Source organism: Procambarus clarkii, chromosome 5 (genome assembly GCF_040958095.1).
Source record: "Procambarus clarkii isolate CNS0578487 chromosome 5, FALCON_Pclarkii_2.0, whole genome shotgun sequence".
Classification (NCBI taxonomy): Eukaryota; Metazoa; Arthropoda; class Malacostraca; order Decapoda; family Cambaridae; genus Procambarus; species Procambarus clarkii.
The window spans coordinates 41272000-41298773 of NC_091154.1; the positions used below are offsets into that span (position 1 = coordinate 41272000).

The 26774-nt window shown below is 46.8% G+C and overlaps 1 protein-coding gene across 5 annotated transcripts in view; it reads right to left on the bottom strand.

Annotated features, from left to right (window-relative positions):
• LOC138350724 (substance-K receptor-like) overlaps positions 1–26774 on the bottom strand; it is a 362889-nt gene that overhangs the window by 132465 nt on the left and 203650 nt on the right. For 2 of the 5 annotated variants that reach the window (XM_069301936.1, XM_069301947.1), the window contains one exon: positions 15392–15421. The exons of the other annotated variants lie outside the window; for them this stretch is intronic. The gene's annotated coding sequence lies outside the window, so the exon portion shown is untranslated. The remainder of the gene's footprint in view (positions 1–15391; positions 15422–26774) is intronic. 5 annotated transcript variants of the gene reach the window in all.

Here is a 26774-nt window from a genome sequence, read left to right on the forward strand (position 1 = left end):
CCAAGGACTGACCCCTGCGGGACTCCACTTGTGACGTCTCGCCAATCTGAGACCTCACCCCTCACACAGACTCGTTGTCTCCTGTTGCTTAGGTATTCCTCTATCCACCGGAGTACCTTCCCTCTCACTCCAGCCTGCATCTCCAACTTTCGCACTAGCCTCTTGTGTGGCACTGTATCAAAGGCTTTCTGACAATCCAAAAATATGCAGTCTGCCCACCCTTCTCTTTCTTGCCTGGTCGTAGAATTCAAGTAACCCTGTGAGGCAGGACCTGCCATCCCTGAACCCATGTTGATGCTGTGTTACAAAGTTCCTTCGCTCCAGATGCTCCACTAGTTTTTTTCGCACAATCTTCTCCATCAGCTTGCATGGTATGCAGGTTAGGGACACTGGCCTGTAGTTCAGTGCCTCCTGTCTATCCCCTTTCTTGTATATCGGGGCTACGTTAGCTGCTTTCCAAATATCTGGCAGTTCCCCTGTTGCCAGTGATTTGTTATACACTATGGAGAGTGGTAGGCTCAGTTCTCTTGCTCCTTCCTTTAGAACCCAAGGGGAGATTCCATCTGGGCCTATAGCCTTCGTCACGTCCAACTCTAGTAAACACTTCCTTACTTCCCCACTGGTAATCTCAAACTCTTCCAGTGGTTCCTGGTTAGCTATTCCCTCACTTACCTCTGGAATTTCTCCTTGTTCTAAGGTGAAGACCTCCTGGAATTTCTTATTCAATTCCTCACACACTTCCTTGTCATTTGTAGTGAATCCTTCCGCCCCTATCCTTAATCTCATAACCTGTTCCTTTACTGTTGTTTTTCTCCTAATGTGGCTATGCAACAATTTAGGCTGAGTCTTTGCCTTGCTTGCGATGTCATTTTCGTATTGTCTTTCTGCCTCTCTTCTCATCCTGACATATTCATTCCTGGCATTCTGGTATCTTTCTCTGCTCTCCAGTGTCCTGTTATTCCTATAGTTTCTCCATGCCCTTTTACTTTGCTGCTTAGCTAGCCTACATCTCTGATTAAACCATGGGTTTCTCATCTTCATTTCTCTGTTTTCCTTTTGGACTGGGACAAACTTGTTTGCTGCGTCCTTGCACTTCTGCGTGATGTAATCCATCATATCTTGGGCCGTCTTTCCCCTGAGCTCTGTTTCCCATGCTATATCTGTTAGGAATTTTCTTATCCCCTCATAGTTTCCCTTTCGGTATGCTAACCTTTTGGTTTCGGTATCCCTCCTCGAGTTCAATAACCCTTCTTCAATCAAGTATTCAAACACCAGTACACTGTGGTCGCTCATTCCTACTGGGTCCTCAAAACCGATTTCTCTTATGTCGGAGTCGTTCAGAGTGAAGACTAGGTCGAGTCTCGCTGGTTCGCTGGTTGTGTGTGTATGTGTGTGTGTGTGTGTGTGTGTGTGTGTGTGTGTGTGTGTGTGTGTGTGTGTGTGTGTGTGTGTGTGTGTGTGTGTGTGTGTGTGTGTGTATGCGTGCGTGTGTCTGCGTGCGTGTGTATGCGTGCGTGTGTATGCGTGCGTGTGTGTGTGAAATCATCTGTAGTCTTTGTAAGCAACAACAGTCAGATCAATCACACGTATTTCCCAGTATAAAGAAGAGCGTCATTGGCCACTCCCTGGGCCAACAGTTTACGGTCGCCAGTATTCCTCAAGTATCAAGGAGACGAGGCGCCGCCAGGTGGCCTCCAGTCAAGTACTTACTGTGGATTAAGACCACCACGTTTGTGCGCCTGAATCCAAATTCACGAAGCACTTACGCAAGCACTTATGAACCTGTACATCTTTTCTCAATCTTTGGCGGCTTTGTTTACAATTATTAAACAGTTAATGAGCTCCGAGGCACCAGGAGGCTGTTTATAACAATAACAACAGTTGAATGGGAAGCTTTCATGCTTGTAAACTGTTTAATAAATGTAACAAAAACCGTCGAAGATTGAGGAAAGATGTACAGGTTCGTAAGTGCTTGCGTAACGGCTTCGTGAATCTGGCCCCTGAACTTCCTACCTCGTGGCATCGTGAGGAACCATTTCTCGTCTGAGGCATCAGCTTCTCAGTGACGGCACCTATTGGGCACTTTTCCTTTCATCTAGCAGTAAATAGGGATCCGTGAGTGAGGCAGCTGTTGTGGGCGGCATCCTGGCGACCGTCAGTAGGTCAACTTCCAGGAGGGAATACATGCCTATCTTGAGGTTATCTTGAGATGATTTCGGGACTTTAGTGTCCCCGCGGCCCGGTCCTCGACCAGGCCTCCACCCCCCCAGGAAGCAGCCCGTGACAGCTGGCTAACACCCAGGTACCTATTTTACTGCTAGGTAACAGGGGGCATAGGGTGAAAGAAACTCTGCCCATTGTTTCTCGCTGGCGTCCGGGATCGAACCCGGGACCACAGGATCACAAGTCCAGCGTGCTGTCTGCTTGGCCTAAAATATATAATTCACACCCTTTCTCTTCCTGACAAAACGTGTTATTCTTATTAAGTTATCCAATATTAGAGCAGTAGCCTGTCAAGCAGAGGCAGGGCAGCTTCCCTGCAGTCAACCGAGCGTGGGGGTAGAGATGGAAGGTTACTTTGACAGCGGCCTTCAGCCCCACTTCCTGTTATGCAAGACTATCCGCTAAGATAGATATCCCCTAAGATAGATCACAAGATAGATATCCCTCCTTGTCTCAATCTCACACACCCAGATTTTGAGCCCAGTCGTATTGTGAGCGACTTGTTGGTGCCAAGATGAGCCTGCGTGTCGAAACTGGAGTAATGTGAAGTTATTAGAAAGAGCAGAGACGGAGGCAGAGTCCGGCGTCCGAGGCTCGCCAACAAAGGCCGACTGTGTGGTGTGGGTTTGGGGAGGCGAGCACACACACACACACACACACACACACACACACACACACACACACACACACACACACACACACACACACACACACACACACAGCCGCCACCCTCTCCAGAGAGCTTGATGTGTGTGTGGTCAGCTGTCGATGGTGTGCACTCATTACTTGACTTACTCCTGCACACACACACACACACACACACACACACACACACACACACACACACACACACACACACACACACACACACACACACACACACACACACACACAAATCACTGGTAACAGGTGAACTGCCAAAAATTTGGAAGACGGCTAATGTAGTCCCGTTATACAAGAAGGGGATAAACAGACGGCACTGAACTACAGGCCAGTGTCCCTAACCTTCGTACCATGAAAGCTGATGGAGAAGATTGTGCGAAAAAAGCTTGTGGAACATCTGGAGTGAAAGAACTTTGTAACACAGCATCAACATGGGTTCAGGGATGGCAAATCTTGCCTCACAAGATTAATTGAATTCTATGACCAGGCAACAAAATACAGGCAAAAAAGAAAGGGGTTAGCAGACTGCATATTTCTGGATTGTCAGAAAGCCTTTGACACAGTACCATACAAGAGGCTAGTGAAAACACTGGAGATGTAGGCAGGAGTGAAAGGGAAGGTACTCCATTGGATAAGGGAGTACCTAAGCAACAGAAGACAGCGAGCCACTGTGAGGGGTTAGGTCTCAGACTGGCGAAACGTCACCAGTGGAATCCCGCAAAGGAGGCCCTGGTCGAGGACCGGGCCGCGGGGACGCTAAGCCCCGAAATCCTCTCAAGATAACCTCAAGATAGGAAGGGGTAGGAGTGAGAGAACAGGGTTAGCTTCCAGATCAGGGATATCAAGCGATATCATAATCATGCTATCATTAGTGATGGTGTCACCTGTGTTGTGGTGATGGTGTCAGCTGTGTGTTTTAAGGGTCCTAAACATAAGCTTCTCTCCCTTCATGTTCAGTAAACTGTTCATGATGGAAGGTTTTATTAATAATTAACACTAAGTTATGTGTGCCAGTGAGTTATACGTATTTTACTATCATAAACAATGACAGATGGAACCATTATCTCTACTGTAAAGGGGATGAAGCAAGAGTCTTCACTCTACAAGAGAGAGGAAAAGCCGTACAGACTGTACCCAATTACCCAGTAGCAGGTAGAGAGTCCCTGGTGTTGGAGCAGCCTTCACTACCCCCTGTGATGAGTAAGGGTAATGACACACACAGTGCTCTGCTCCTCAATGATGACGTCTACAACTGTATCATTGGCACTCTGCTCGTCTGCCCCGGCGTGCTGCCATTGGTGGCTGAGGTCGAGGAACAGGTATTGGCTGATGTATACTGGCCTACATGTATAGTGTCAAGGGGGTACTGTCCAAGGGTATACTGTCATGCATGTACAGTGACAAGGGGTACTGTCCTATAGGTACAGTGACAAGGGGGTACTGTCCAACAGCTACAGTGCCAAGGGGTTACAGTCATATTCTCACCGTGGCAGTGACCGTGAGAAAATTTTTGAGAGATGACCAAGACTAAACTTTCCTTCCTCCAAACTTCCTAATATATCGTGGTGGTCGTCCTGATTTTCCGGCGCTCATAATAGAGACAGATGAGCTGGTAGTCCGGGTCCAGGGCCGAGACCTGGGGAAAATAGGTAATAGTTCTCTTAGTTACGGCTGAATGGGGACTCCCTCCGAGATGACCAGGTCGACCATTAATAAAGAGGCGACTAAGAGACATTAATTTTATGATTTCAAAGAGTTTCTCTTTAAAGAGCGATTCATATCGCTCTTTCATCAATTTTATACTTCTTTCCTCGTCGTGTGGGAAGCTTTGGTCATGTGTCAGGAGGCTTGGCTAGTGAATAGTGAACAGTTTGTCCCAACACCCTTCCGCTGCACATTTTGAACAGAACAGGTGTTCAGGAGAGCACTCAATAAACACCTCCAAAGGATGCCTGATCAAGGAGGCTATGATTCATATGCTAGGTTGCGAACAGCCGCGTCCAGCAGCCACGGCGACCAGTACACCATGCACGAGGTATAGTCAGGGACCGGGCCGCGGCGACGCTGACCCCAGGAATCAACGCAAAGTAACCGCAAGGTTACTTCAGGGCTGGGCACTGGGCACCTGTCGCTGCAGTGGCATATACGGGAAAATTGGGAAAATAGGGGGTCCTATTTTCCCAATAGGAAGAAAACCGTATGATTTTGTTAATTTTTTCATTTTTTTCTTGTACCCAGACAGAGCTGGGACTGGGTTATATAGTCTGGAGTGAAGACATCATATACCAACACGCAGGACAACATTTACAAACCCTGGGAATAAGGTGTTCGCACAAAGTGACGGGTAATCTTTTACCAACAGTATATTTAATAGTGTTTTCCAAATTCATATTACTAATGCCTCATAGATAGCCACGGTACCTCAGGCGGGTGACTCAGGAGGTGTTCATTCGCCGCGGCGCAGGAGTCTCTAACTTGTCTCCAAGACGAAATTCTTGCCATTACCGAGCTTCTCACTGGACCGCCTTCCTCGCGTCCATAATGACCGAGGTTAGTCTTCTCCAGCGCCCTCGCCAACCAACACATCTCCTTTATATTTCCACAAATTCCAAAACTGAGTTATATATATATATATATATATATATATATATATATATATATATATATATATATATATATATATATATATATATATATATGTCGTACCTAGTAGCCAGAACGCACTTCTCAGCCTACTATTCAAGGCCCGATTTGCCTAATAAGCCAAGTTTTCATGAATTAATGTTTTTTCGTCTACCTAACCTACCTAACCTAACCTAACCTAGCTTTTTTTGGCTACCTAACCTAACCTTACCTATAAATATAGGTTAGGTTAGGTTAGGTAGGGTTGGTTAGGTTCGGTCATATATCTACGTTAATTTTAACTCCAATAAAAAAAAATTGACCTCATACATAGAGAAAAGGGTTGCTTTATCATTTCATAAGAAAAAAATTATAGTAAATATATTAATTCAGGAAAACTTGGCTTATTAGGCAAATCGGGCCTTGAATAGTAGGCTGAGAAGTGAGTTCTGGCTACTAGGTACGACATATATATATATATATATATATATATATATATATTTATATATATATATAATAGTATATATAATAACCCATGTATATCTTGTAACCATCAAATGCATAATAAAGCACAAAAAATAAAAAAGGAAGGGGGTGGTAAGAGAGAAGCACACAGAAACTGTATTGGAGGGGATCTAAACATTCCCTCAAATGCGTTATGCGTGGTTTCCTCCGAGGCTATGGGTCCCCCTTCTTCCAGCTAGAGGTGGTATATATAATATATATATATTTATATTTATATTAGTGAAGACATGTGTCAGATGAGCGTCCAGCCACCCAAAACTAGACGAAACCACACAAAAAAAATACAAAAATAAAGGGCCAGAGAGTGATGTAGGAAGAGATCACATGCTAAAGCAACCCACTAAAGAGCTCAGAGCCTGACGACTCGGGCTGTGTGGGGTTACTCACTTATTCTGCTCCTACATTTATTATACATTTTTCACCGTTTCTTTCGTATCTTGTGTATAATATTGATGCTAATGAGACACGTGCATGCTGCCACACCTGTGTTCAGCATAACGTGATAATTTGCCGTTTTTTTCTGAAATAATAATAATGTTCCGTACACCTGTTATTTAGAAAATTAACGTTTTCTGTAAATTATTGTGAAATAATATTGGATTATAAGCACTGAAACATTCATGTAATGAGATTAATACATCGTGCCCGACTTTGAATTAAATAACTGGACGTGTTTGTGCCCGTAATCCCGGTATTGATAAGGTCATTAAATGGAATGGAATTTACGAATTTGCAATTCGTAAATTGTAAACTTTCCCCCATGGCGGTGCCACCAGCCTGAGGCCTCATTAGTGTTGTTATTCCTTCTTCACAATCACAAGCACTCTTAACATCTTGCAACAATGTCTCGACCTCTACGCTCTTCTCCACGGTCCACAACACGCCCCTTGCAACAAACATCCAGCCGGGCTGCATCAACAAAGGTCAAATGCTCGTTATTGTAGCCGCTAAATCCCTTGTTTATGAATGTTCAAATCGTGTTGCACACGATTTGAACATTTCTCGAACAGTGTTTCGCTGACGCAGTCCGTCCTGCAAACACCAGCCCGTCCTCCAAACACCAGCCCGTCCTCCAAACACCAGCCCGTCCTCCAAACACCAGCCCGTCCTCCAAACACCAGCCCGTCCTCCAAACACCAGCCCGTCCTCCAAACACCAGCCCGTCCTCCAAACAAAGATCCAAAAGTGATTCCATGCACCCGCCAAACCCCAGCTGTTTATGAATGAAAAACGGTTAGAGTTTTTCTAACCGTTTCCATAACAGAGAGTTATGGTTATATGCGCTCTACATCGTCTATACTATATATGTAACGCATGTAACTATCCTTGATCACATTACATAGCATACAGTGACGCAGAAAACTGTAACTTGGGGTAGAAGGTCATCCTTTATGAGTCTACGAGCTATGTATTCACGGCCTGAGTGTGTGGGTACTTCAGCCGGCCTGAGTATGTGGGCACTGCAGCCGGCCTGAGTATGTGGGCACTTCAGCTACCCTGAGTATGTGGGCACTTCAGCCGGCCTGAGTATGTGGGCACTTCAGCTACCCTGAGTATGTGGGCACTTCAGCCGGCCTGAGTATGTGGGCACTTCAGCTGGCCTGAGTATGTGGGCACGTCAGCCGGCCTGAGTATGTGGGCACTTCAGCCGACCTGAGTATGTGGGCACTTCAGCCACCCTGAGTATGTGGGCACTTCAGCCGGCCTTAAGTAAGATGGCGGGTCGCCCTTACCCCACAATATTTTCTTTCTATGTTGTGGTGTTTAGAAGCGACATCAAGGAAGCAAAATCGCTTGACCCCCCCCCCCCCCCACACCGTATGACACAACCCCCCCCCACACCGTATGACACAACCCCCCCCCCACACCGTATGACACCCCCCCCACGCACCATGTGACACAACCCCCCCCCCCCCCCCCTCCACGAAGTGAGGCCCAATTCCCCAATTCCTGTGAGTCAGTCTCCCAGCGAGCGATTGTTCATACATGCACTGAGAGGCGTGACGAGGGCTGAAGCCAGTGTCAGGCCCTCGTGCTCCCTAATTACCTGCCACCAACAACCACTTACTGCACCACTGATCAATACCCGCCGCTTCATTACAGACCTCACCTAGACGTTTCATTAAGCAATTTTGTAGTCTAATATTTTACCATTAATTTCCTCCTCTTGTACAAGCGATCGGCTTAAAAAAATAAAAATATTGGGTAATTTTGCTCATGAACAAAATAATCAGCTTCACGGAATTTGTATTCAAACTATTTAAATTATTTCTGGAAACGTAAGACAGCTGCATGCCAAGCGTGTGCACGCTGACTACAGGAGAGGTCCACATATCATCGGTATACATTTAGCGGGAAGATAAAAACAGTTTTATGTTGCTTCTCGATGCACAGAGATGTGACGGACTATGAGACACACTTATGAGGCATCTGTAAGATGGTGTTGATGTCGTGGGTCCCTGGTGATGGTCGTCCCTGGCGACACAAGGGGGTGGTGAGACACCTGTTGGTGTTGTGGGTCCCTGGTGATGGTCGTCCCTGGCGACACAAGGGGGTGGTGAGACACCTGTTGGTGTTGTGGGTCCCTGGTGATGGTCGTCCCTGGCGACACAAGGGGGTGGTGAGACACCTGTTGGTGTTGTGGGTCCCTGGTAATGGTCGTCCCTGGCGACACAAGGGGGTGGTGAGACACCTGTTGGTGTTGTGGGTCCCTGGTAATGGTCGTCCCTGGCGACACAAGAGGGTGGTGAGACACCTGTTGGTGTTGTGGGTCCCTGGTGATGGTCGTCCCTGGCGACACAAGGGGGTGGTGAGACACCTGTTGGTGTTGTGGGTCCCTGGTAATGGTCGTCCCTGGCGACACAAGGGGGTGGTGAGACACCTGTTGATGTTGTGGGTCCCTGGTGATGGTCGTCCCTGGCGACACAAGGGGGTGGTGAGACACCTGTTGATGTTGTGGGTCCCTGGTAATGGTCGTCCCTGGCGACACAAGGGGGTGGTGAGACACCTGTTGGTGTTGTGGGTCCCTGGTAATGGTCGTCCCTGGCGACACAAGGGGGTGGTGAGACACCTGTTGGTGTTGTGGGTCCCTGGTAATGGTCGTCCCTGGCGACACAAGGGGGTGGTGAGACACCTGTTGGTGTTGTGGGTCCCTGGTGATGGTCGTCATCTCTCTACTCAGCCGTTTTCCTGCTCCCTGATTATCCTTTGGCCAACTGAAAGTCTCATTCCCCTAGACAGTACAATACAAGAATATTCAGATCAGAGTTGTGGCCTAGGAACACAGCAGACTTGGGATTACTTAATACAGGCCAGGCTGTGCCTTAATTAATATAAGTAGTTTGTAACAGGCTGTGGCAGTCACAGTCAGTTAGATGCTGAGTAGTGGAGAAAGGCCTCGACACCCTATGTGACGTCCTTTCGGACAGGCCACCCAATGTGTCACTGGCTCTTATTATTGGTGTCAAAATGTCGTGTGCATATGTCTTAGGACGTCACTTGTCGTGAGAAAGTCTGAAGAGAAGGAATCACGTCGTCGCTCCAGAGGAAGAAAGATATTTGTGGCTTATGGAGAAGAATTCGTGAGGAACTTCGTGAGTGAAGCGTGAGGCAACTGTGGGAGGACGATTGGTGACGTATGTCTTAAATAGTGGCAACGAGTAGGGCGACCTGAAGCCAGGTGGGTGGTCGTGCCCTGAGGAACCACAGTGGTGAACCCTACATGTACCTCATTGGCACCTGTGCTGTCACCTTTATCACGCAAGACATGATTGAGAGGAGCCGATTAGTGGCCGTTAAAAGAGAATTGTGTGGGCGACTTAGCAGAGCAGCATATTTGGACGTCATGCAAGAAGCGTCGCTTCCTCCATATTACGTGGTTGATGTATGAGGTACGTGGTGCGTCCAGGGTTGGTGCAGCAGTGGTACCTGCTGGACACGACTCGTCATTAAGTGATGCAGCAGCGATATAGGAGAAGCTGCAAGAGGATATATTCATTTGAGGACCCAGTGACGGATGGTCCCAGTAGTGACACCCAGGAAGATCAGTCACCATTGAGGGAATTTAAATTCATGTGTAGCGAGAGTAGCTGATCTTCCGGACATGATAGAGAGTTGTGAGGGCAACAATATATGCTTCAGAGGTGGATGGAGTCGTGTAATAATCCTGACGTAATGCAAGGTGAGAGCGTTGATGTATTTTGATAATTTTGTTGGTGTTAAATTTGATGTTAAAAGTGTAGCCCACATGGCAAGGTGTCTGAGACACAGCGGGCTGCTGAAGAGGCGCCGCCAGCAGCCTGGCAGAGACCATCACATGGTGTATTGTTCATAGGGAAGAGTGACGCTATTAATGTTGAACCATTATCTGATATTACCAGGTTATTCTTTATTGTTTGTAATAAATCTTTGTTAGACAACTGTGTTTGACCTTGTTCTGGTGAGGATTTCATAGAGGAAAGGGAGAGAAATAATTGTATGCCGGACGACAGCATACTGAGAACATAAAGGGGAACTAGGAGGTCACCCTAAGACAAGGAGAGAGTAAGTCATAGTGGCTCAGGGTGTGTACTCATGACAATAGGACTCTTCTGGGCCGAATCCCCATAAATATGCCATTGAGCGCCTTCTCCACACTTGTGTTCATTACCGGGTGACTCTCCAGCGTGTTCCGCTGGTGTTAGTAGTATAGGTGGTGGAAGAAGGATATAATTATTTTTTAATTATATCAGCGGCTCCCTGACGAGATGAAAGCTCAGGGTAAAATTGAATGACGCCTAAGAGAGTTCAGGGGGCCATGATACCTTATATAATTTTACATTACGCAGAGAAATCAAATTATCATGATAAAGCAATGAGAAAATCCACAGGAGCCGTGATGAAGAATCGAACTTATGCGCTGGGTATTCCCAGACGCGCGTTCTGGAAGACAAGGCCACGACATGGCCAAAAGAATTGTAACCTGGGGCACTACTGCACCCTTCAGAATTCCCGAGGGTTCCACTAAACCCGAACCGGAGTTTCACAAAATTCCCCCCATGCACTCTGGCTCTTTCCTACAGTAATTATATCTATGACGCCCCGCTTTCAATACACAATTACATTTTGCTTTATCATGTCGAGTAGAGAGTGCTTCTGGGAAGACCCCGGGGCATAGGTTCGAATCCTCATCACAGCAGAGTTTCTTTCACCCTATGCCCGTGTTACCTAGCAGTAAAATAGGTACCTGGGTGTTAGTCAGCTGTCACGGGCTGCTTCCTGGGGGTGGAGGCCTAGTCGAGGACCGGATATATATATATATATATATATATATATATATATATATATATATATATATATATATATATATGTATATATATATATATATATATATATATATATATATATATATATATATATATATATATATATATATATATATATATATATATATATATATATGACTATAGTATTCAGTCGCATATAGTCCTGGGGACCATTCAGGCTTGTTCGCATTTGTGTTCCTCACGTGTGCCCTCAAGATTGAGGTGATATGACAAAATACCATGCCCAAGATTATCAACCGAGCGCCGGCGGGAGGATTGAAATAGCCTCGGCTACCATCCTCTTTTGTCGGGTCGTGTTGGTCGAGCGGTATATATATAATATATACCGCTAATATACTATTATATTATATATATATATATATATAATATAATATATAACATAATAATATAGACCCACCCTTATATGTGTATTTTATGTCAAGATTTACACCAAGTCTTTCGCACTCTCCTGAGCGCTTGGTCAAGTTCTTAGCGTGTGCTTGGGATTAGACTTACATCTCAACGACTAATAACATCTTAATATTAGCACACTGTAATAAATTCTCCTCTCACTCAGTAAGATGTTCGTCGGCGAGGAAATATCATGTTTCCTACGAAATATTTCAGTTACCTCCAGGAGGGAAGACAAGGGTCCTCTCACAGTCTCACATAATTGACGTGTTGAGCGCTGGGCTCTGACTCAAGGGGCTAGACCAGGCGTCAGGTCGTCTCTCAAGAGCCCCGTTGTGCTCAACACAAACCTTGACTTCTTCCATGTAGTTCTAACTTATCGGGTCATTGATTGTTTGATTTGATGGTGTATATTATCCATCCTTCCATCCATCTATGTATCCAACTATCCATTCAACTATTCATTCATCTATCCATTCAACTACTCTCTACTGTGTGTGTGTGGTGGCCGACGAGAGGAGCTTGGTAGTGGGAAATAGAATAGTTACCCAGTATTCTGAGACGAGGCCTTTCACGCTCTGGGAGGATCATTTGTTTTATGCGTGCGGCCACACTATGGACAGCAGGACATTTCTGTTCATTTTCCCAGAGATCAGTGAATAATAGTGTATATATTACTATAAGAATTTTTGTTTAAAGTTTGTTTTAATAATATTTAACTGTGTAAACAAGGGCGGGCAGTGTTAGCAATGTTATGGGGGTCTGAATGTAACCATGACACGCTGTTCACCTTTGAATTATGGCAACCTCGACCAGCCTACGTTTATCCCGTACCCCAGACCGTTCCTTCTGCCAATTTGGATAAGACTAGCTCCAGGGCCTCTGGCCTCAAATACTATTGAACCCATACTATCAATCTAATATATATATATATATATATATATGCGAACAAGCCTGAATGGTCCCCAGGCATATATGCAACTGAAAACTCACACCCCAGAAGTGACTCGAACCCATAATGCCAGGAGCACTCTGCAACTGGTGAACAGGACCCCTTAACCACTCGACCATCACGACCAGACAAAAGATGATGGTAGCCGAGGCTAATTCCCCATCATCCCGCCGGCACTCTCATGATAATCTTGAGCATGGTATTTTATCAAATCACCTCATTCTTTGGGGCACACGTGAGGATTGTTCTCATTTGTGTTCCTCACGTGTGCCTCAAGAAGTCGATGAAGAACTCTGTAGGGTAAGGCAGGTCTTAGTCAACAACGGCTTCTCTAACGGTTTCGTTGAAGACGTCATAAAAGCAAAAGTAGAATGCCATGCAACCTCTGAAGAGACAACTAACACAACACCTGTACCCCCTGTTAGACTATTTTACAGGAACTTCTTCTCGGCAGCTCATAAAACGGAGGAAAGGGCCCTGAAAGATATTGTTGATAGGAACGTCATCCCTACACACAAAACTCAGAAAATACAATTGATAATTTATTATAAAAAAATAACGGCCAATCTACTCATGAAAAACTCTCCAGATACCAGGCAGAACGCTTTGAAGGAGACCAACGACGTCTATGCCTTCAAATGCCCACTTGGGGACTGTAAGCCCCAAAGAACTCAGTATATAGGCAAGACAACAACGTCTCTTTCCAGGCGACTAACAATGCATAAACAACAGGGAGCCATCAAGGAACATATAATCTCTTCCCACAACCAGACCATCACCAGAGAAATCTTAACAAGTAACACAGAAATCATCAATAGATACAGCGATAGCAGACGGATCGACATCAGCGAGGCCCTACACATTAGAAAGTCAACACCAACAATCAACAGCCAATTACCTTAAATTGGATACCAAGTCACATTGGCATAGATGGTAATGAAAGGTAGACTCACTAGCAAAAACTGCCACTGCTCTACCTGTTGTACAGGTTCAAATACCTCAAAGTTTCTCACAGATTAAGGAGCAAATCAAGAAGAAAATATTCTCAACTATCTAAAGTCGCCACAGAGCCAAAGTAACGGAAGGAAGATCCACTGCGATATGGTACGAACAAGCCACTGGTTGCCCCTCTTTCAAGCCTGGCAAAAAGATATCCAGAGACATTACAGTAGCCATACACAGACTCAGACTTGGTTACAAGTGCTGCTGGGAGGTAATGAACCCAATAGTTAAAGAATGTCACTTTTGTGAAACAGAAGCAGAGGCGCCACTATTGCACTACTTACTGGAATGTGAAGCTACTGAAGCCCTGCGCATCAAACTCACATTCCACAGTGACTACAATGATTAGAAAAGCCGTTGAGGAATGGGACTCACTAGTGAGCTTTCTGCATCCACATCCGCCACCAAGGTAATGTTATTAAAACAAGATTAAAACCAGAGCACTAAAACAGAAGCGATAAATAAGCAGGGAAAAAGGAGGAATCCCCATCTCCATTTTAAACTTAGACCCAAATATCACAGTAACAAGGTTATCACGTATAACCAAACTCAATTACGGGCTCACCATAGCCCGTGCTACATGGACACTTCGTTCTGAGTAGCTAAATCTGAAACAACAACAACGTCAAATGTTATTAGAGCAACGCTCCTGTTCCAGGTAAATCCATTACGGGCTCACCATAGCCCGTGCTACTTGGAACTTGCTCCGAGTAGCTGAATCTATAACAACAACAACAACGTCAAATGCTTCATACACAGTTCATCGAGTGTATCATAAATGTTGTTCATAAGTGTAGTGTTAAGTGTAAAGAAGTCTTTGAGAATGTAAGAAGCCCTTACGAAACGCTTCTAAGGGTCAGACCATTAATAAAAAATGAATTTTGGAGAATTGACATTTTCATTACCTCCGACAGTGAAGAAAAACATAAGAAATATTCTAGTTTTTGCAATTAAGATTAAAACTAGTGTCCTCCCACTTAAGAGAATTACAAGCGTAGCTCAATCACCAGCCTCTGACATTAACAAGCCAATTACTGCCGCCCCCAGCTACAAGCTCCTGACAAATATAGACATCTAACAATTACTAGCGTCTAAAAATTACAAGCATCTGTCACAACCCATCGCCAATTACAAACACCTGCCCGTTACTACTTTAATGAATCAGTAACACCCGTTACTGGTGTTACTGACAACAGGAGCAACAGTTGTGCTGGTGTTACTGACAACAGGAGCAACAGTCGTGCTGGTGTGGGGTGGGGGAGACAGGTGAAAGGGGGGGGGGGCAGCTTGACGGGGGACAAGACAGGTGAGGGGGGCGGCAGCTTGACGGGGGACAAGACAGGTGAGGGGGGCGGCAGCTTGACGGGGGACAAGACAGGTGAGGGGAGACGAGTAGACTACCCGGCTTGACAAACCAGGAACTGAAATTTGCACCAAAAATACAAACTCTGTCATAGTTATACAAACTGGCAATTAAAAAGCCGCTCCAGTTTTCATGAAGCTGTCAGAAAATATTATTGAACTCCGTTTGAAGTTGTAAACTTCAGTTGTTTGGCCCAAGGTATTAAACAAGCTCGATCCTGATGGACTGAAGGGCGTTAATCCAATACTCATCCCACTAGGACGGCACCACCACTGGACACACAAGCCCCCTTTGTTTGCCCTAAATTCGAATGAGTTCTATACTCACATTTCATGTATAACGAGCAGATGGGGTATTCTGTAGGAGAAAAATGAGAGTTATATGAAAGAATTCGAGAGCGAAATATGCATACACAACAGTTCACCCATCTGTCTGTCTGTCTCTGAGAGAGAATAAGTCTATAAATCTGTCTGTCTGTCTATGAGAGAGAATAAGTCTATAAATCTGTGTGTTTGTAAATCTGTCTGTCAATGGAGGCCACACACTTAAGAATAAGCCTCATGGAACTTTGCTTGTTGCTTTGTGGATGCATTGCGGTAGTTGTTGATTCACGTTGATTCATCGTCGATAATGATGAATGAGAGAGAGAGAGAGAGAGAGAGAGAGAGAGAGAGAGAGAGAGAGAGAGAGAGAGAGAGAGAGAGAGAGAGAGAGAGAGAGAGAGAGAGAGAGAGAGAGAGAGAGAGAGACTGAGAAAGAAAGACATCTTTCTTTCTTCTTGAAAGTACCATCTTTCTTTCTAAAAAAAAACGAGTACTCCAGAAAGAAATCTGTGGTACTCGGGGTTCACCCGGGCACCGCCGGGTGCCCCCAACAAGCCAATTATACTAAACAGATGACAGGGTTGCAGAGAGGGAGCCACGCCACACACAGCATCAACCCAACATCGACTAAGGAGTGTATAGAGGCAAGAGGAGTGACCAGGAGGGCCCGGGGAGGTGGCAGGAGCCACAGAACACATGATAGGAGAGGGACCACAGGGCCAGAGACGTGTCACTCCAAGTACAGAGATAACCAGGCAACTGGTGGTGGTATGTAACTCAACCAGCCCTCCCACCAGCCCTCCCACCAGGGAGAGATTATAAAACCCTTGCGGGTCCTTGTTGGTGTCAATCATGGAATTGACGTGAGACTTGCTAGAATGTTTTATGTATCATTTATACGCTCTGTGATTGACTACAATGCTCTACATCTCACACTGTATACAGATAAAGAGCTGAAATCTCTTGAAACCTTGCAAAATGAAGCTATGCGTCTCATCTTTGGGGCTCCAAAGTCCACGAGAATAGTTAATATGAGAGCAGAGTTAAAATTTCCTACCATAAGTGAAAGAATTTTGTCTATTAGCACAGTTTTCGGCGTGAAGGCGTTGAGTAAATCTCGGCAACACATGAAGTTTTAAGCAAAACTTTCTAATATGCTACACTCACCTGGGGTCTATAGAAGAGGAGCGAAATCTGATTCAGCATTTTGGTTCTACAAGGTAGCCAACTCCATCAAAATATTAAATATGTACCCAACTCAGTTGATTATTAATCAATCAATTACTCCATGGGATAACTGGGATCTATCAGTTGATTTTGTAAATGCGCCCAAGAGAGTGTACATTATACATTATTACAACAGTTAACACTGTACAACATGACTGAGAGAACCATTATAATTAGCCCAGACTTCCCTTCCTTTCCTGGTTATGGATAACGTTGAGGATCAGTGCTATATACCGCCCACAGCTGCTGGCCCAACAGCCTCCATTTACTAGATGAAAAACCCAGCCCCACAACACATAATTCCCAGATGAACTAATATATATATATATATATATATATATATATATATATATATATATATATATATATATATATATATATATATAATATATAATATATAATATATAATATATAATATATATATATATATATATATATATATATATATATATATATATAATATATATATATATATATATAATATATATATATATATATAATATATATATATATATATATATATATATATATATATATATATATATATATATATATATATATATATATATATATATATATATATATATATATATTAGAAGAGCCAGGATCAGGAAGGAAACATCATACACCCAACATCTCCCACACAGACACTTAATCTTCAAGACCCTCCCCCAAGAGGGAGGCTGAGACTACCCTTAATATCCCAGAATATCCGGCCATAAACCCCTAAAGAGCGCGCCAGTAACCCTTCACCACCATTCACTCAAACATCTAAAATATCACGAGTGCTTAAATGCCCTCAAGCGCTACATATCTCCTGGAGGATAACCCGGCAAGATTTCGTAATATATCCGTAGGAAACATTACAGGGACGAGCTCGCTTGCTGTAATATTTTATTAAAACATGGTAAAGTGAGAGAGAAATGTTGAGAATAAATATCTGGGGTGAGAAATAGGGGTTGGCATGAGGTTACTTCATGAGCAATAGGGGCCAGAGGATTATTATTAATACCATCTCCTCACATGCAAGGATACACCATAATATTTGAACTGACCGCAAGGTTATATCAGGGTAGGGGTCAGGGCTGGCTCCCTGGACCCTGGTCACCCTGCCTCGGTGTGGGTGGTGGCTGGGTGTAGTGTGGGTGGTGGCTGGGTGTGGTGTGGGTGGTGGCTGGGTGTGGTGTGGGTGGTGGCTGAGTGTGGTGTGGGTGGTGGCTGGGTGTGGTGTGGGTGGTGGCTGGGTGTGGTGTGGGTGGTGGCTGAGTGTGGTGTGGGTTGTGGCTGGGTGTGGGTGGTGGCTGGGTGTGGGTGGTGGCTGGGTGTGGTGTGGGTGGTGGCTGGGTGTGGTGTGGGTGGTGGCTGAGTGTGGTGTGGGTGGTGGCTGGGTGTGGTGTGGGTGGTGGCTGGGTGTGGTGTGGGTGGTGGCTGAGTGTGGTGTGGGTTGTGGCTGGGTGTGGGTGGTGGCTGGGTGTGGGTGGTGGCTGGGTGTGGGTGGTGGTGGCTGGGTGTGGGTGGTGGTGGCTGGGTGTGGTGTGGGTGGTGGCTGGGTGTAGTGTGGGTGGTGGCTGGGTGTGGTGTGGGTGGTGGCTGGGTGTGGTGTGGGTGGTGGCTGGGTGTGGTGTGGGTGGTGGCTGGGTGTAGTGTGGGTGGTGGCTGGGTGTGGTGTGGGTGGTGGCTGGGTGTGGTGTGGGTGGTGGCTGGGTGTGGTGTGGGTGGTGGCTGGGTGTAGTGTGGGTGGTGGCTGGGTGTGGTGTGGGTGGTGGCTGGGTGTGGTGTGGGTGGTGGCTGAGTGTGGTGTGGGTGGTGGCTGGGTGTGGGTGGTGGTGGCTGGGTGTGGGTGGTGGTGGCTGGGTGTGGTGTGGGTGGTGGCTGGGTGTGGTGTGGGTGGTGGCTGGGTGTAGTGTGGGTGGTGGCTGGGTGTGGTGTGGGTGGTGGCTGAGTGTGGTGTGGGTGGTGGCTGAGTGTGGTGTGGGTGGTGGCTGGGTGTGGTGTGGGTGGTGGCTGGGTGTGGTGTGGGTGGTGGCTGGGTGTAGTGTGGGTGGTGGCTGGGTGTGGTGTGGGTGGTGGCTGGGTGTAGTGTGGGTGGTGGCTGGGTGTGGTGTGGGTGGTGGCTGGGTGTAGTGTGGGTAGTGGCTGGGTGTGGTGTGGGTGGTGGCTGGGTGTGGTGTGGGTAGTGGCTGGGTGTGGTGTGGGTAGTGGCTGGGTGTGGTGTGGGTGGTGGCTGGGTGTGGTGTGGGTGGTGGCTGGGTGTAGTGTGGGTGGTGGCTGGGTGTGGTGTGGGTAGTGGCTGGGTGTGGTGTGGGTAGTGGCTGGGTGTGGTGTGGGTGGTGGCTGGGTGTGGTGTGGGTGGTGGCTGGGTGTGGTGTGGGTAGTGGCTGGGTGTGGTGTGGGTAGTGGCTGGGTGTGGTGTGGGTGGTGGCTGGGTGTGGTGTGGGTGGTGGCTGGGTGTGGTGTGGGTGGTGGCTGGGTGTAGTGTGGGTGGTGGCTGGGTGTGGTGTGGGTGGTGGCTGAGTGTGGTGTGGGTGGTGGCTGAGTGTGGTGTGGGTGGTGGCTGGGTGTGGTGTGGGTGGTGGCTGGGTGTGGTGTGGGTAGTGGCTGGGTGTGGTGTGGGTAGTGGCTGGGTGTAGTGTGGGTGGTGGCTGGGTGTGGTGTGGGTGGTGGCTGGGTGTAGTGTGGGTGGTGGCTGGGTGTAGTGTGGGTGGTGGCTGGGTGTGGTGTGGGTGGTGGCTGGGTGTAGTGTGGGTGGTGGCTGGGTGTGGTGTAACTTGTACCAACCTAAAACCTCTCTATTCCAGGTTTTATCAGGAAGTTATTTAACATTCTGTTGTTCACCGTTTATTCCTTACTGTACCTCAGTCTGGCGATGCCTTGTAACCTGGTGCTTGACCACAGAGGGCCACAGGTACAACGACACACTACCACAGTTACAGTACCTTTGTTCACTCCCACCACCTCCCTCATTTACACCCACGCTAACCAATTTAACCAACTGACTGCCAAGGAGGAGTCAGTCAATTAGTCCAGCAATACCGAGAACGCGGATCACCAATTATTGAAAAGAAAGGATGAATTTACTTGAAATGGAGCTTAAATAATTAATGACAAGGGAGGATGGTGTTATCTAAGGGAAGGATCCACACGGGTGCTTGAAACACAAAAATACACAGTATCGTTAAAACAAAAAGAATAAATAGTAATTTATTACACAATAATAACTGAACACTTCCTAAACTGAGATATCCCTATCCTATTGGTGGGTGGACACCGAAGCGCTGTCCACCCAGCTGTCAGGCGCCTCCCATGTATACAATACATTCAATACAAGATATATAAGCTAAACTGTTACAACTCCTCCAATCTTATTTTTCAGAAACACTGTTTTTAATTCAATTGAACATGATGTTTCTTATCCTAATCCTTTACTGTAAGAAATTAAACCAATGCTTAAAAAAATCTACCCTATCTAAAAACATTACAGTCTGCAGATTGCATAACAATACCCAGCCTACAAATGCCGAGCCAATCATCCGAATCCTGACTGTCATGTAGACAGTCCAGCAAATTTCACAATACATCTGGAACAATAAAACATCCTATACCCTCACATGATATAACTAATTTCAATCTCACCCCCCTAACTCATCAGCAAAAATCAAGCTAACAAAATCATTGTACAGACTTCTGCCATCCATGTGTTTCCATCTGGAACACGAAACACATAAATTCCAAATACATCCTGAAATTTCCCTATTTCAGGAGAGAAACATTGAACTCTTCATGTAAGTCCATTCCTGTGTTTTTCATTCAACACCTGTGGTGCACTTTCTGCCACAGCGTATTCCTAACCTTAAAAATAAAACAAAATCTTTATTATATATACTAGCTCTAATATCACAGTTCTCAACTGAATACACAACAATAGAATGTGTACACACTTCCAGCCAGGAGTACCAATGTTTATTTTGTCCGCCCCTCTTGCTCCAATGAAACGCTGAACAAGAAAATGACAACAATTACCATTTATAGCAAATGCACATTTCTCCCCCCCTACCTTGCCTTCAGCTCCACACCCCTCGCTCCCCCCCCCCCCTCCCCTAGGAAGTGAGCACCCCCCCTCCCCTGGGAAGTGAGCACTCTCCCCCCCCCCTGGGAAGTGAGCACCCTCCCTCCCCTGGGAACTAGACACTGGTGTTGTAACAGCCGTGGGGTCGACTCCTGTTTTCTCAGCGTGGTGTAGCAGCTCCACCCACACTGGCGCCTTTTAGAGCCCGGGGCGGGCAGGCGCTCTTAGGGCCCTCCTGCTCTCTGAACACCCCTCCCCATGACCCTCCACTAGGCCAGGAGCCCCCCCTCGACCAGACCAGGACCCCCCACGCCCTCGACCAGACCAGGACCCCCCACGCCCTCGACCAGACCAGGACCCCCCACGCCCTCGACCAGACCAGGACCCCCCACGCCCTCGACCAGACCAGGACCCCCCACGCCCTCGACCAGACCAGGACCCCCCACGCCCTCGACCAGACCAGGACCCCCCACGCCCTCGACCAGACCAGGACCCCCCACGCCCTCGACCAGACCAGGACCCCCCACGCCCTCGACCAGACCAGGACCCCCTACGCCCTCGACCAGACCAGGACCCCCCACGCCCTCGACCAGACCAGGACCCCCCACGCCCTCGACCAGACCAGGACCCCCCACGCCCTCGACCAGACCAGGACCCCCCACGCTCTCGACCAGACCAGGACCCCACGGTAAACTGGCAAATGAACCTTTGTCATAAACAGAGATTATTCGCAAGTTATAACTTTATTGTAATATAAATCGTTGGTTTAAAATATAAAATGATTATGCTGATTTTTTATTTTTGTTTAAAGAATTTTATTTCCTGAAAATGGGGTTCGTCGGCATACTCAAATAGTTTCCGAATTCTGTATTTCACATTATCGTCAATAATATAATATACTAACGTTATGATAGCAAGCCTAACCTATCCTTAACGCAAAGTAACCACGGATATAGAGTAAATAATAGGACAAATTATGAAGTCGTTTCCAATCTCTTCCCGTGAGCGGATCCCTGACCTGAGGACAGGTTGCATGATTTTATTCATGTGCAACTTCCACTGTTGTGATAAGTTCACGGTGCAAGTACTGGTAGCCTTGTTGACCAGACCACACACTAGAAGGTGAAAGAACGACGACGTTTCGGTCTGTCCTGGACCATTCTCAAGTCGATTGAAAGAATGGTCCAGGACGGACCGAAATGTCGTCGTCCCTTCACCTTCTAGTGTGTGGTCTGGTCAACATACTTTAGCCATGTTATTGTGACTCATCGCCTGCAACTGGTAGCCTTTGAGTGTGTATTTGGGCCACTCTTAAATTCTGTTCTCATTTGCCAATCTCTTCATAGTTTTCGGTAATTTCTGGCCAGGTTTCTCCAGACAGGGACTGGAAGAGATGCGCCAGTCCTTAGGCCAGCCTGGTCGCCGGGTCTAGCCCCCACTGAACCTCCTCATCGATACATCGTTACCTTACCTTGAGGTTACCTTGAGGTGCTTCCGGGGCTTAGCGTCCCCGCGGCCCGGTCGTCGACCAGGCCTCCTGGTTGCCGCACTGATCAACCAGACTGTTGGACGCGGCTGCTCGCAGCCTGACGTATGAGTCACAGCCTGGTTGATCAGGTATCCTTTGGAGGTGCTTATCCAGTTCTCTCTTGAACACTGTGAGGGGTCGGCCAGTTATGTCCCTTATGTGTAGTGGAAGCGTGTTGAACAGTCTCGGGCCTCAGACAATCTTCCTGCGAGAATACCTGCTGTGAATAACGCCTTGACCCAAATGCCCAAAGTGTTTGTGGAGCTTCAAAATCGTATCGCGCTCTGCATCCATAATGACGGCGGACGTGTCGAGAATTAACAATCCCGAGATTAAGTATACACACACTTGGACTGGTCGGTTCAGCGGAGGCCTCACTTCTTGCAGGTCAAGGGCGTTCGATCCGCGACTGTCCAAGTGGTTGGGCACCATTCCTTTCCTCCGTCCTGCCATGGACCCTTGTCCTCATATCCCTCACAAGTGCCATATAGTCACACTGACTGGAAACGACGTCTTCCCAGAACCTTTACTTTGAATATATTACCTTACTGAAGCACTTTACTGGTTACTTTTATTTCCAATACACCAGAAGTGAGTAAAGTTATCAAGTGAAGGAGACCTTTATAATGACTCGCATAGATGGAGCCGGTCGGCCGAGCGGACAGCACACTGGACTTAAGATCCTATGGTCCCGGGGTCGATCCCGGGCGCCGGTGAGAAACAATGGGCAGAGTTTTTTTCACCCTATGCCCCTGTTACCTAGCAGTAAAATAGGTACCTGGGTGTTAGTCAGCTGTCACGGGCTGCTTCCTGGGGGTGGAGGCCTGGTCTAGGACCGGGCCGCGGGGACACTAAAGCCCCGAAATCATCTCAAGATAACTTCAAGATAGATTGTGACAACTGGAACTTTTCTGTAATTTATTAATTGCAACTGTATTAAGTAAATGTATGTACATTCCTCTGTATCTCATGCTTAGTGCCTTCCTTTCATAATTACTTACTCTCTGTAACTACCTGATTAGTAAATCGATCATAAGTTATCTTAGTTGGTCTTGGACAGTGTTCGTCGAGCATTTATTCAACCACTCACGAAACCTGTACATCTTACCTCAATCATAGAACATTTATTTATATATATTAACCAGTTTATGAGCAGAGATGAGCTACGAGGCTGTTTATAACAATAATAACCTTGGGTTGTGAAGTCTCGACGCTCGTAAACTGCTTAATAACTGTAAACAAAGCCGCCATGATTAAGGAAAGATGCACGGGTTTCGTAAGGGGCTGTGCCACTGCTTCAAGAGTCCTGATCCTGGCTTCTACAGTCATTCGTGTCATGTACTCTTGTCAACCGTCTTCACTCATATCCTTCCTAAATTCTTGCCACACTAAATATTAGTCTACTGAGTCCCCGCCCTTACCGTGGCTCCACCTAAGACTGGCGAATTCAAACCACTTTAACTTGTCTTACTGTGACAGTCTTGAGAGCGCCTCCTGACCTCCTCAGTGGAGGTTGACGCCCCTCACGCCTCACCTTCCTTGTCTCTACTAAGCTTCCTTATAAGATCTTCTCACTGCAAGTCTTCAGTTCCCTCGTGATCTCACATTACAATATTCCCCGCGGAGTTTACGGCTTAATAACTCATCCAAACTGCTCCAGCACCTCTGACCTTTTTCTCAGCTAAATTTCCCTTCTTTCTTTATTACTAAAGTTATTCAATATATTTACATATGTTCGTGAAACTTATAAGCTGCATATAATTGAGGGTTTCGGAAGTGCAGTCGGATTCGTTCTCGACTCACAGTCGAGAATTCCGGATTCGAATCCCGGAAGGGACAGAAATGGCGAGGCGCGTTTCCTATCACCAAATGCACCTGTTCACCTAGCAGTAAGTCTATGTACAAGCCTAACAAGTTCACTTACCAGGAAGCCTAATAAACCTAACTGCATATATAAACTGGCTGCCTGTCCCTAGACACAATGAATTATATTAAGTAATTAAAACAGCTGAGAGAAAACAATCGGCGTTCTGACTGGTGATATGATGGGCTGTGTATTGGGGGCTGCGTGTGTGGGGGTCTACATGTGTGGGGGCTGCGTGTGTGGGGGTCTACATGTGTGGGGGCTGCGTGTGTGGGGGTCTACATGTGTGGGGGCTGCGTGTGTGGGGGTCTACATGTGTGGGGGCTGCGTGTGTGGGGGTCTACATGTGTGGGGGCTGCGTGTGTGGGGGTCTACATGTGTGGGGGCTGCGTGTGTGGGGGTCTACATGTGTGGGGCTGCGTGTGTGGGGGTCTACATGTGTGGGGGCTGCGTGTGTGGGGGTCTACATGTGTGGGGGCTGCGTGTGTGGGGGTCTACATGTGTGGGGGCTGCGTGTGTGGGGGTCTACATGTGTGGGGGCTGCGTGTGTGGGGGTCTACATGTGTGGGGGCTGCGTGTGTGGGGGTCTACATGTGTGGGGGCTGCGTGTGTGGGGGTCTACATGTGTGGGGGCTGCGTGTGTGGGGGTCTACATGTGTGGGGGCTGCGTGTGTGGGGGTCTACATGTGTGGGGGCTGCGTGTGTGGGGGTCTACATGTGTGGGGGCTGCGTGTGTGGGGGTCTACATGTGTGGGGGCTGCGTGTGTGGGGGTCTACATGTGTGGGGGCTGCGTGTGTGGGGGTCTACATGTCTGGGGGCTGCGTGTGTGGGGGTCTACATGTGTGGGGGCTGCGTGTGTGGGGGTCTGCATGTGTGGGGGCTACGTGTGTGGGGGTTATATGTGTGGGGACAACATGTGCAGGTGCTGCATGTATGGGGACGCCATGTGTGGGGGCTACATGTGTGAGGTCTGCATGTGTTGGGGCTGCATGTGTGGGGGCAACATATGCAGGGCTGCATGTGTGGGGACTACATGTGTGGGGACTACATGTGTGGGGGTTACATGTGTGAGGGCTGTGTGTGGGGGGCTGCATGTGTGGGGGGGCTACATGTGTGCTAGCTGTGTGTGGGGAGGCTGCATGTGTGGGGGGGGGGCTACATATGTGGGGGCTACATGACGGTGGACAGTCGCCACCAGTCGGTGATTGAACGCCGACCTGCAACATGCAAGACGGTCGCTCTACCGTTCAGTCCAAGTGGTTTGGCATCATAGTGGTCGAGCAGCTGCCGAAGGCATGACTTTCAGTGTTTCCAGTAGTTCACTTGCATCAAAGTTTCTGCGAATTACCCTGAACACTTGTGCCACTAGCAATTTAAATATGGAATTCCAGTAGTGTGGATCTGGGGCTGTGTGCATGATCATGTTGTCAGCTTCACCTTCTAAGTCAGCTGTATTCGTACTAATATATCAGTTATATTGTCAAAATATCCCTCATAAAAAAAGCTGTCCAGACCCATCTACTTTCCTGTTGTTTATTGGGCTGCTAAACATAGCCTGATACTGATCTTCCAGGAATTCACTGATGTCTTTGTCGTTTTCTGTGGACGAGGCTTTACATGTAAGTATAAGTCTTTACTTTACTTACTTTAAAGGTAAGTAAAGATTTGTTCAGCATAGGTCCAATATGTTGGTTTTTAATTTGATTTTGCATATGTGAAACAAAATATTTTGGTTTGCTGTTGTTACTTGTACTGCTTTTTGTTTCAATTTAGTTTTTACAGTCTGGTACGACTACATGGCTTCGGTTCCCTTTCTTCAATCTCCATAATTATATTACCTTTATTATGTTGGGATAGTCGTGTCTGCTTAAGAATTTCCACTATTGTTTCCATCTTCTGGTGTGTCCTCTGCGTTCCCTAACTTGGTCTGCGTCCTCTTTCTCACCTTCTGCGAAGTAACGTCTTTCAAGCAGTCAGTTGTCCTTTTTTCCCGTGGGAGTTTTGTTAAGACGGTCTCACACATTTCCTTTCACCTAATGCCTCTGTTCACCTAGCAGTGATAAGGTACTCAGAAGTTAGTCAGCTTGTTGTAGAGTTGCATCCTGGGCGGGGTCAGTAATTAGGCCTTGGGGGAGGGGGAGGGGACGTCGATATAAGACTACCGTGTATGCATACACTCTGGCTTCCTGTCCCCCCCCGACACAATTAATTATTTGCCCTCGTGGGCTTTTGTGAAAGTTCCAAATACTGATTTGCCTCTATGAAGAGGCTATTTATCAACGGCACTTTTTTTTCGCCTTGTTTTTCATCCTTGTATAATGAGAGAGACAGATGAGGCACCTGAAGGGTTTCCGCTCATCATATAAAGCTGTTACACTTCATCAACTCATATTACAAACTAATGTCTTTTATCTTGTTAAAAACAATGTATTCATCCCACTTCACGACACACAATAACTTGAGAAGGTTTACCCTGGACTGTATTATCACATAATATAGTAATGAAGCATTTCTGGCCCTTCAGTATACACGTTGTGTGAGAAGAAACAACAGATCCTTATTACTAAAACCAGCGTCTCAGTTTCATTGTTCACTTATACAAACATATGTAAATAGTTAATAAGATGGTTATATATATAAATATAATATAATTCAGTCGGATGATTGAAGCAAGGATAACCTTCCTCCTCTCTCTCTCTCT